The sequence below is a fragment of the Cupressus sempervirens genome, chromosome 2, assembly GCF_028749045.1.
Source record: "Cupressus sempervirens isolate cs-2001-9-10 chromosome 2, ASM2874904v1, whole genome shotgun sequence".
NCBI classification, from domain to species: domain Eukaryota; kingdom Viridiplantae; phylum Streptophyta; class Pinopsida; order Cupressales; family Cupressaceae; genus Cupressus; species Cupressus sempervirens.
The window spans coordinates 7112678-7125430 of NC_143119.1; positions in this window are offsets into that span (position 1 = coordinate 7112678).

Sequence of the window (12753 nt, forward strand, 5' to 3'; positions counted from 1 at the left end):
AACTATCTTTTCGGGTGGGTACCTTGGAAGTCTCTTGGGACAAAGCATACTTCCTACTACTCTAATATATGTGAATTACAAAAATTGGGTAAACCAACTCCCATACTTCTTAACTTTTGCTTCCGCTTTTGATGAGAGCCTCCTAGTAGGTGTCCCTAGTAATATTCTTACTGTCTTCATGGCAAAGGCATCATAAAACATCTTATAATCTTTGGTGTCATGGAAATGAGCTATGGATAGAACTCATGTACCAAATATTGTCCTAGTCCATTGCAAATCACTCCTAAGGCCTTAAGTCCAGGATTTTCATATAGTTTCACAATCAGATAGAAAATATAGGATCCCATGTAGAATTTCTTTTGAATTTTTATTGTCCTTAGCGGTAACACTAAATTTTCACTTATAATTCTAACCAATCAAATTTTCTCTTTCTATTTTCAATTTCATCAATAAAATAGTAATCTAGTTCTTGAATTGCATACCTTGAGCCACGCCCATGATTACGATGAGAAGCACAATAAGATTGCCATATTCTAATTTGAAATCTGACTTGGTCAGCTTTGACAACTTGGTAACTCCCTTCTTGCCTTTTTGTAACAAATTCTTCTTTAGACGAATGAAGTAGGTGTCCTGATTATCCTGAAAGAATTTGGTTGCTTAATTTTTTATTACCATTGTCATGCCTTTATGCTGGGGAATATTGAATACTTCTTTGACCACTTGTCCACTGATGTTAGCTAGTACTCTCTTCCCTTCATAAAAAATGATGGACTTGGTCACAATATCAAGTTGGGATGCACACTCCATTACCAATCTTGAACAAGGCAAGGTAGGAGGGAAAGCCGTTGTGTGTACAATTTCACTCTTGTAGATCTTCTTTGCCATGGGAGATTGTCCTTCCTTCAATCTATACTTTAACTGTACCATTTTCACCATGCCAATATTGGTATTACTTATTTGCCTCACTTTCAAGAAGAAGGCAGTCTTAGGCATCATGTCTTCCTTGTATTTTTTGGAATTCATTCCCTTTGGGTTCTTATATGTACTAACATCTACCATCCTAAACACTTATCTCTGCCCCTTCATTCTAAATGATATGGACTACACTTATCAATCTCCAAACTTCAATCCTAGGGGTGGGACTACCACTTATTTCTGCCTCTTCATTACCTTAGGATGGACTACACTTATATCTCCCAACTTCAATCCTAGGGTGGTCTAACTTATTTCTGCCCCTCCAAGTGTCCTATCATGAAATCTATCTCCCAACTTCAACCTATCAATGGAAATGATGAAGTGATGGATAAAAAGTGCAAGAAGAAGATAATGGGAACAAACCAAGGAAGAATAAGTAATAAAATCTGCCTTTAAAACCAATCTTCACCTCAAAAGACAAAAAAAAATCTTACCTTAAATCTGCCTTCTACCAACAATTAGGCCTCTTCAAATTCAGATTTGATCTCAGAAATTTCAATCCTCCTCCAAAATATGATGCCCTAGCAAATGGATTGCTTGCAAAAAATCTGCCCCTTTCATCAAATTTCAACCTCCTTGCCAAAGTCACCCAACTTGAAGGAAAATTGCTGCCCTAGGGTAGAAAATTCTGCTCCAAATCAAAACTTCGACCTTCAAATTTGCCCACAATTACAAAAAAAAATAGACCTCAAATCACCTTGCCTCTTCACCAAATAAAATTGCCATAGCTGGAGGAAAAAATCATTGCCCTTGGAGGAAAAATCAGACCCCAAAATCAGTGCCAATCTTGCAAAAATTAGACCTTCTCACAAATTTTCCCTAGGGCAGAAATCACCCAACCAAGGAAGAAAAAATGTTTCCAAGGAGAAAAAATCAGACATCCAAAAATCCCTGCCAAGGACAAATTCGCCCCTTTGGAAGAAAATCGCTCAACCAAGCAAGAGGAGATGAAAAGAATGAGGAAATAAGAGGGGGGGGGGGGGGGGGGGGGGGAAGCCCCTTCTTATATCCTCTAGTTGATCTCTAGAGTGGGCCGACCTACCTAGAGGGAAACAAAGTTTAAATTAGACCTCCAAAGATGGCCTAGTTTTAAATAAAACATGAAAATAACTAAGTCCCATAGCAAAATTGACCCTTTCAATTGTCAATTTGATCCAAGATTGCAAAATAGAAACAAGGTAAGCCTAGGAGATGTCAAATTTTTCATTTAACAACATTTTGACAATTAAAATATCATTAAAATTGAATCTAGCAAGCCAAAATCAATTTTCAATTTTCAATTCCAAATTACCAACTTCCCTTTAACATTCCTAAAATCCTTTAGGCAAAATTTCAACCAAATTAATGAGATTTTGCAATTAATACAATTTCAATTTCGCAATACACTTTCAATTTTTTAACAAAATAAATCCTTTTCCTGGCCATGGAATTTCAAACTCTAAATTCAATTTCACCATCAAAATTTTCTTTTCACTGAAAAATATTCAAGATTTCCCAAAATAACTAAATCTAAAATTCATTATGAAAATGCTCAAGCTTGTTCAGTTACATCAAATTTTCAAAAATCCATCTAAGCCCAAAATTTGCAATTTTATCCTACCAGATATTATTTTAACCATAAAAAAAATGTTGTTGTTGAATTCTGCTTGGCCTAAGAACAAAATTACATATTCCAAAACTAAATCCCTCCTGGAGACCAAAGTGTAAAATTACCAATTCAAAAATCTCTAGACAACTCCAAGTTTTGCTAAGAAAACTAAAAAATTCCCAACACCCATGAAAATTCCCAAGGCTTTCCCAAAAAAGGCAGTCCCAATTTTTTTGGGGGTGATGGTGTGAAAACCTCACAACAACTAGAAATCATCAAGTGAAGCCTTCAAACACAAATGTAGGATATAGACATAATGAGAGTAAACTTAATTGCATTCCTCCATTAGATCATCTATTAGTTTGTTATTCTTGTCATTATTGGTGTAGCTTGCACAAACATTCCCTGCATATAATTAACTATTTGAATAGAAGACCAACATTGTGAAGAAACTTATACCAATGCAAATGTTAAATTTTTATATTAAATTGGCTATTGGAACATGTTCATCTAAAAATAGAGGATTGAGGTAGGCACATGTACCATAGTACAAATCCTCAAGTGAAGCCTTCAAATAAAAATTTGGGATATAGAAATAGTTTGTTATGAGGGAGTTAAGGGGGTTATTTTGTTATTTCAAATTGGGCTATGTAATTATGGTGATAGTTATATGGTTTTAAGCCATTTTTGGATAAAATCATGTATAAAACGGGGTGTAGTCATTTTGTAAAGGCATTCTTGAATTATAGCTTGGAAGGAAAATTTGCTCTTGGGAGAAGTTTTGTAATTCTTGAGAGAGTTTGTAGGTGAGAGATTATTGTAAGCATGAAGTTATTATCTTCAAGTGCAAAAGAGAGAGATTGTAAAGGTTGAAGCTTGGATGTTGTAAGAAGGCATGTTTTGCCTAGCGACATTAATAAAGCAGTCCCTGAATTGAGAAGCGGACCTGGAGACATAGTCCTAACTAGATGAACTCTGTTATGAAATCATTTGCATCTCTTCTATCTCTTTCTTATTTCTCTCATTTTTTTTAGTTATGTTCTTTATTTTATGTTATTAAACACATTGTTAATTTTAAGTGTTTAAAGAAAAAATCTTCTTTTAATTTCACCGGTTTAAGATGAACCACACATTTACTACATGGATTGGGAAATTACATCTGATTGTTAGGATTAAGTCATAATCTTATAAGATCCTAAATCAGATCAAGTTTGGTATCAGAGCCTAGTTTGCAGATAAATTGCAGGTGGTGAATGTTAACCAGGTCGAGATTAAAACAAGGAGAAGGTGAACTTGAAGAGTTCAATCCAAAAATTGTGAAAAGAAGGACTTTTCCTCGATCAAAAATGGCATCTAAATAGCATGTTCTTGAGTTTTATGCATAAGCATTCTAGAGATCTTTTGTGGAATTAAACACTTTGGTCAACATTCTTCTCCAAGAGAGACATGAACAATAGTTGAGGAAAGCAAATAAAGCTAAGAACAAGGGGAAACAAAATCCTCATCAGAAGATGCGAAAGGTAATGGAGTAGGAGGTGGTAGTGACCCAAATGAACCTCCATCTCCATCTTCATCATCTTCTTCATCTTCTTTGTTTACTTATTCTTCAAAGAAACTTGACAAAGTTAATGTGCCTTTGTTAAAACTAGATGTTAAGTTTGATTTGCCTATATATAGTGGTGAATTGGATGCAGAGAAACTAGATAATTGGCTTAAGCAAATTGAAGTGTACTATAGGGTTCAAAAGATTTTGGATGATTCTTCCAAAATCTAGCTAGCTACTCTTAGAATGGGAGGTACCACATTAGTCTAGTGGGAGAGTAAAATCCAAGATGATCTTGCTACACATGGTAAAATCATTTCATTTTGGTATGAATTTACTACTACTTTGAAGAAATAGTTTTATCCATTGGGTTATATGCAACAAACCATTATGGATTGGAAAAATCTAAGGCAAGGTAAAGGATAGTCAGTACAAGAGTATACATAGGTGTTTAGGAAGAAGGCATTAACTCTTGGAATTCCTCTTTATACGCAAGATACTTTGTTAAAATATATAGGTGGAATGCATTCGTATTTGAAGCATACAATATTGATGTTTAGTCCTTCTAACTTTGATAAAGTATGTGTTCAAGTGACTCATATTGAAGAAGGTGGAGGAAACATGAGTTTCAATTCTAAAAAGGAATTTTCTCCCCCTGACAGCATCAAGAAAGGAAAGAAAGCAGCCACAATGAAGAAAGAGGAAGGTGACAAGCCTATGTGTTTGCATTGTTAGAAGAAAGGACATGCAGAAGAGAAGTGTTGGAAGTTGTATCTAGAGTTGAAACCAAAGTGGTTTAAGGATGGTAGGGGTAAGCAAAAGTCTATGGTTGTTGTTCAGAATCTTGGATCAGATTCTAGTGATGAAGCAACAGTATTGACTATGGGTTTGAAAGGTAAAACTTTTGATTCTACCACTGATGTTTCACATGCTTCCACTTCTAAAAGTCATGTTGTTCCTGAAGATAGTAAAAGGTGTGAACTTTTTCATATAAGGGTGATTTCAAAGAACACTAAAATTGACACATTGTTAGATAGTGGTTCCCAAGTTAATCTGATTTCAAAAGAAATTGTTAAACAGTTGGGATTGGAAACTAAGCCACATAAGAGACCTTATCCACTAGGTTGGGTGTGTAATGATAACAAATTGTGAGTTACTAAGCAATGTAAGTTAACATTTGCAATAACATCTAAATTCATAGATGAGGTTGAATTTGATGTGGTTCCACTTGATATCTGTGGGATTGTGTTGGGTAGCCTGTACTTATACGATAGGAAAGCTATCTTCTATAGGAAACATAACAAGTATCATTTTTTTATGGATGGAATTGAATATATGATAAGAACTTGTCACATGAAGAATGCAGGATCGATTGCAAAGATAGGACAGTTGAAAATGATTGTAAATGCAAGCAGTAAACTAACTCTCATGTCTAGAGTAGTTAGTGAGGATCAGGTACAAGAAAAATCAAGTCTTCAGCTAGTCATGGTAAAAGAGGATTTGAAAGGTTCATTTTCTAATGATGTTTCTGTACGAAAGGTCCAAAATTTTGATTCTTTTTCTATTTCATCAATTTTTTCAGTTATGTTGCTTCTATTTCTACTAGTTGGAACTATGTGGGTGATGGATGTAATAGTGGAAACTAGTGGATTTATGGTTGGTTGTATTAACAGTGTTATGTCATTCTTCATAATGTATTTGATGGCTCAGATATTCAGAATTCTAGTAGTTTGTATAGGTGATACAGGACAAGTAAGGTGAACATGTCCTCACTTCCATTCTATGTAAAATATACTTTTGGAGGTCCAAAAGCTTCTCAATGGGGAGGAATGATCCAAGTGGATCCAAAAGGCCAAAAATTCAATAGTCTCATAATCTCTCAAATTTAGCATCACTGCAAAGAGCTCAGAGAATGGAACCCAATGGAACTTGAATGGGTGAAAAAGGAGCTTGTATGCAGTAGTTATGCTCAGTGAAAGTTCTAGTTCCTCTTTTGCCTTTTGTTTTTTACTAGATAGTTTTTGACACCTGCCCTCCCATCTAAAGCTTATTGTAATCCTATTTAAAGATTCCCAAGATGTGGAGTAAAGAGGGGGTAATCTCTAGAAATTTTCATGTTTATGCTTGTTTTGCAATCCGTCCAATTTTGGTAATTATATGAATGTAATCAGTTCTGTATATTCCATAATACAGTGAATATTAAGTATCAATTGTCTAGTTCTAATTTATACTTCGAGTTTTTATCAGTCTTGTATTCGCTTTTCAAAAAAAGATCAATACAAAAGGAAAATCCTGCATATGTGTATCTTTCAGTTTTGTCTTTGATCTTGAGATTAAAATGAATAGGTTTCTTTTAGTTTAATTCAATTTGAATGAATTCTATATCTCTTACTAATTGTTATTTATTCAAAGAACTAAGTAATTACTTTCTGTATGTGATAGGGTTTAGGGTTTATAAGAAGGATATGATAAGAATGAACCTTAGAGCTCATTGTTGATAGATTTAGTTACAAGTTGATTAAATAGGTATGAGCTACTAATTTTGACTCTATATAAATATGAATAAGACACTAGCCATTAATTTTTAAGTTATGAACTAATGATTCATATAGTTTCTAAATACACCAATTATAAACAATCAATTTACCATTTTATGTAATGAAGAACTAAACTTTTTTGGTCATTACTTATTTACAATATCTTCTTACTTATATTTAACTACTATGATAGGGAAGTTATGTGTAAATCATAGAAGAACATTGACCACTTTCTGTTATAGGGGATTGTCTTGAAGAGAAGAATATCATAGAAGTAATCATATCTATCCCTGAGGTTCTCCTACCTTGGCCCTATAGAGCCTAAAGTGAAGGGAGTCATAGTGATACTGCTGAAGTTGGTCTAGAGCTAGGATAAACCCAGTTGATTATAGATTTTAGCTATTCCTTAGGCTTGGTCTTTGTCTTGCGCACCCTAGTATTAGGCTCAAAGAAACCTAGTATATTCCTTACCGGTAAGAACTCCAACAAAACCTAAAGTGAAAAGGGATGAACTGAGTATTGGGCAACACTATCCCATTCTGAGGAGGGGTTCTTGGTGCTAACATCTATCTTTTAATTCCTCTATCATTGTAGAATGTATTGAGGTCATTGGAAATGAATTCACCACCTCTATTAGATTTCAAACACTTAAAAATATCCCCTATTTCTTTTTCAACTCTAGCCAAATGCCACTTAAATAACTAAAAGGCATAAAATTTATCTTTGGCAAACACCACAATCATCATCCTAGAATAGTCACCAATAAAGAAAATTAAATACTTATCTCCATAATAGCTTTGAACATCAAGAGGTCCACATAGGTTAATATGAACTAGTTCCAAAATATCACTAGATGTGTATGTTTTTCTCTTTAAACTAGAATTTGTCATTTTCCCCAATTTACATTGTTTACACATAGCATTGTCAAGCTTCTTTAGTTTTGGAAACCCTCTTACTTTCTTTATTTTACTAATTTTCACAAAATTGTTAGATTTTACATGACGTAACCTTTTGTGTCATAACCAAACATCTTCTTGGTGTGCAAACAAACATGTCTCATTAGATAAATCTAGATAGAACAAGTTACATCTTATTTTATCACCACTTCCAATCAACTTTCCATCAGCATCATATTTCTTGGCCTTCCTGTAATGGAATTCAACTCTATATCCTAATTTGTTTAGCTATGAGATGCTAAATAGATTATAGTTAAATCCTTCCACCCAGTAAACATTGTCACACTTTCTTTTGTTAGTTAATTGAATAGTTTCTTACCTTTTACAACACATGAAATATCATTACCAAACTTAACACATCCACTTTTGTATGGTCCAATATCCTCAAATTTGTTTTTATCACTAGTCGTATGCTTAGAGAAACCACCATCAATTATACATGTATCACTCTTGTTCACATAAGAGATTAATGTAGTTTTCTCATCTTCATCATAATCTTTTTTCATAGAAACATAGCTAACTTCATGATCATTACTTTCAAATTCAATGTCAATTTATTCTTCAAAAATATAACAAGACTTCTTACCTTTGTCATCCTTGTTCTTCTTGTAATATCGATAATCTCTTCTTCCTTTCGTACTTTCTTTCCTTTCTCTCATCCTTATCTTCTCTATCAAGATATCTGGCAGCAATATGACCAACCTTGTTGGATGAAAAAATAATAATAGTTAATTTACCTTTGTATTTACCTCTACCACTTCCAAATATTGTTGTAATAAGTGTTTCAAGTTCATCAAGCTCATCATCATAAGTGTCACTATCACTTTTGACATGTTTGCCTTTTCTTTTGCTAATAACCAATTGTGACTTGAAAGTAGATTCAATAGTAGTAGATGTGTTGTTATCAAAGTTAGAAATCTCAATAGAAGTAAGTCTACTAATTACCCCTTCTAAAGTCAAAGTATTACCTAGAGTACACTCAATTATTGTATTGCAGAAAATCTAATGGAATATATAGGGAGTAGAGTCCTCAATACCTTGCTTATCAAAATTTTATCTTTGATTTATCCCTATATGGTCTTTAGTTTGTCACACATATTCTTTGCACTGTCACATTATTTTATATCATCAAACTCAACATAGCTTAGGGATGAGGGAATCTCCAACATTTCTTGATTTTGTTCTTTCTTTTTCTTTAGTTGTTTAGCTATCAGAGGAGTAGTATTTATTTTCACATGCTCATTGTCCACAAAGTTTATAGTAGAATCACTAATACTAGATATATGCAGCCTCATAAATATTTTCCATGAAGCAAAGTTCTTGTTCAGCTTATGTACCTCCCTTTTGTAAGTCATGATTTGTAGCTTCAAGTTCCTTCAAACTTCTCTTTGTAAGAAATAGTTCTCTGATACCAATTGTTAGAATGTTTAGAATAAATTAGAGTTGGGAGGGGGTGAATTAGTTACTCAAGGTCCATAAGTACCATTTGAACAATCAAAACATTAAACATTCATTGTTCTACTTATCTTCTTGTAGCTCAGTCTCTACTAAATACTGATAAACAAAATTACTAGTATTTTACTATCCTATTATAAAAAACTTTGTTGAATTTTAACATGTAAATAGAAAACATCATAAAACATTCAACACAAGTTTGACGCTAGGATTTTACGTGGAAACCCAAATTGGGAAAAACCACCAACAACATGTCACCACTTTTTCACTCTTTTGAAGTGACCTATGTTAGGAGCCAACCTTATTAAAGGTTACAATACACACTATTAAATGTGACCTAGTTAAAGGATTTAATCACCCTATTAGGAGTGGCCTTGTTAGAGGACTTTGATCATTCCATTTAGAATGTCATCAATAGGGTTTGATAAGTTGATTAAAACTCCCTTTTTCAGGTTCAGATCACTATTTGGTTCATATGTCAATTCTCTAATAAGTTCCCCCTTGTTAGATCTCTATCCTTGACTCACTTGGTAACCCTTCAACTAGTCAATTTTCTTCACATCAAACTTAAGACTTTTTCTCAAATTCACTTATCAACTTTTAGTAGCATTTGTGCAAAAATTTCCTTTCTCTTTCTTTGTTCTCACACACTTGTGTATTCACCCTTGTGTGCCTTTGTTCCAAATTTCTTTATGTGTGCATATTTAAAATTTGTCTCTATACCCTCCTTAAATAGGTAATTCTAGGGTTTCATGCATTGCTTGAGTTTCCTTGCGTACGGCTCTTTGTCTGAGCTTTCATTCTACGTTCTCTATTTATCATACCTTATTTAGTGCAGGAAGTTTTTTAGGGCTAGTTTATAATGGCTCCAGTTAGCTACGACCTAGTAGTTGATGCTGGTGTTCATGTTGCTTCTTCAAAAAGCCATGGCATCTCTATTGAACAAACATCCTTGCAAGTTCATCCCAAATGTTTTTCATGAGGTAATCTTGATATAATTCTTCCTCTACAAGAATTTGACTCTACATGTGAATGGTTAGAATGACATGCTTTGATAGGGTATTTTGTGGGTAGAACTCCTCCTGAAGCCATGCTTTGAGAATGGGTTAACAAGAGCTAGACTCCTCATGGAGTCTGCCTTGATGTTGTGGAAAACCTTACCAAAGGTTTTTTTATGCCACTTCACTAACCCATTCTAGGTTGATGCAATTTTTAGCAATGGCCCTTGGTTAGTTCATTCCTCCTTGCTTGTGTTCCAATGATGGTCATGTGGCTTTACAATCTCTAATGACAAAAAGCTTAGGGTTCCTATTTGGGTTGAGTTCCCTAATCTATCCTTGCCTTGCTAGCCATTTATTGAGTCCATTACCAATACTCTTGGCAAGGTTGTTACTAAGGAGTATGAGAATTTTTTTAATGCTCACACTCAGCAACATGTTTGCATTGAGGTTGATCTCTCCAAGAATCTCAAGGATTCTATAGAGATTCAAGTTGGTCCCCACATCTTATCTGAAAAGGTGCTCTATTTGAACCTACCTAATACCTATTATATGTGTTAGTCAGTAAAAAACAAGATCAGGGATTTCCCTTTGGTAGTATCCAGGGTTAAATCCTCATCCAAGAATGCTCTCGCTAAATTAGTGGAAGGCAAAAAAAAGGAGGAATGGACTACTATTAGGTATAAAGGGAAGGCTTCTTTGGCTCCCAATCAGATGCATGTTGCTGTAGTTTTTGTTCTTCCTATACAAATAAGAGTGTATGCCTCAACCATTATAGGCTCGATGATAGTTTCATTGGAATCAAATCCTGTTGATTCATAGGTTTCACACCTTGTTATTTCATAGGCGATCAAGGTGGCTATGAGGGCTACCATTCCTATTGTGGTTCACACTCCACTTTCCATGTCTTCCATTGTGATATAGAATGTGCAACTTTCTTGTAGTCCTCTCAGATGTGCTGAGAAACCAACAAAGAATTGACAGACAATCATTCCTGGAGAGTTTCCTTTTGGTTTTACCCCAGTTTCTACTTTTTTTCAAAATACCTACTCTCTTTAGACAAAGAAGATATGGAATATTTTTCATTAATTTTCTATCATGGAATGTACGAGGTCTTATGGACCTCTCTAACAAGTACTATGTCAAGGATACCTGTCATAGACTTGGTAATTTAGATTTTCTTTGTATGCAAGAGGTTAAATTCTTTGGTTTCATGGTCTCTTCTACATGCCACATAATTTGGTAGGATGGCATTATGTTTTCATCTCAACATGAAACTAGTAGAGGTGGTGTAGTCACTCTCCTATCACCTTGCCTTCATTATGTTATTATTTTGCATGGTTCTGACCCCATGCACAAAATTATTTGGCTTTTTCTTTCTCTTAATAATCATTCTTTTGGTATAGTTAATGTTTATGCTTCCAATGATGTTGTGAAAAGATCTCAACTATGGTTTTTGATGGCTAACAACTTTCCTCCTCCAAATTGGGTGATGTGCAGTTATTTTAATATGATGGAGTTGGCTTCTGACAAAGATGGCATTTTTCCTTTTTGTTGGATAGCTAGGGAAAAGGAAGCATGGTAATACATGCACAATAAATTGGGGCTATTTGATCCCAATACTAACCTCCACCATCATAATGGGGTCTGACACACTTGGTCAAATTTTTGAGCTAGCTCTGACTATATAATAAAATGTCTTGATCATGAGATGATTACTGCACAATCTTTTTTTGTCTTTTCTGAGGATCGAGAGTTATCTATCACTCCTCTACTAGATGTGATGTTGTCAAAGCACTATCCCATTTATTTTTCTACTTTTTGGCAAACAGTTGTCCAGCAAGTTGTTAAAACACAGCTTTTCCTCAACATGTCAGTGTTGATGCATTCTTCCACTATTGCTCACATCTTATGTGTCTAGAATTTAGAGCCACATCCTTGTTCTCAATCTATATGGATTCAATGGTGGAATGATGCTATTACCAAAAATGCTAGATTTCTTTGCATCTATGGGAGGTAGTTGATGGTTTTCAGAAAAAGGTCTTATGAAACCAATACCAAGGCCCTTAGGAAGGCTTCTAAAGCTCTTACCCTTAACCTATTTGATGTTGACTTACAAATATAGCTTGCAAATCTTTGCCTTAATAAATATATTGTAGATAACCATGCTTCTTGGGGGGCCCAAATCAAATCTCACATCCATTGGTTGGAGGTCGCTGATAAAGTTTTTAAATAATTCTTCCAAGCTCTTAGAGCTCATCATACCAAAGTTGGGATTAAAAAGATTAAACAGGGCAATACTATTCTCTCCAATCTCCTAGACATCCTACAAGCTTTTGTGCATCATTATAAATTTTTTTTTGCTTCATAGATAAATTTGGTTGCTCGAGAGGAAGCTCTCAAAAAGTGTATTTATGTTGCTCCAAACCACCTAGCTGTTGAGCAGTGGGATTTTTGTGAATAACTACTCATCATTAGGGACCTCAAAGAGGTTTTCTTTTCTATGGTAGATGAAAAGTCCCCTGGGTGTGATGGGTTCCCTTGTGAATTTTACAAACACCTCTGGGAGTCTATAGGTCCAAACCTACACAAAGTCTATCTATAAGCTTACCATACTAAGAGCCTAGGAGCCATTATTAACAAAGGAAACATTAAATTCATACCTAAATCCAATGACCCTGACAATATATATAATTGGCAG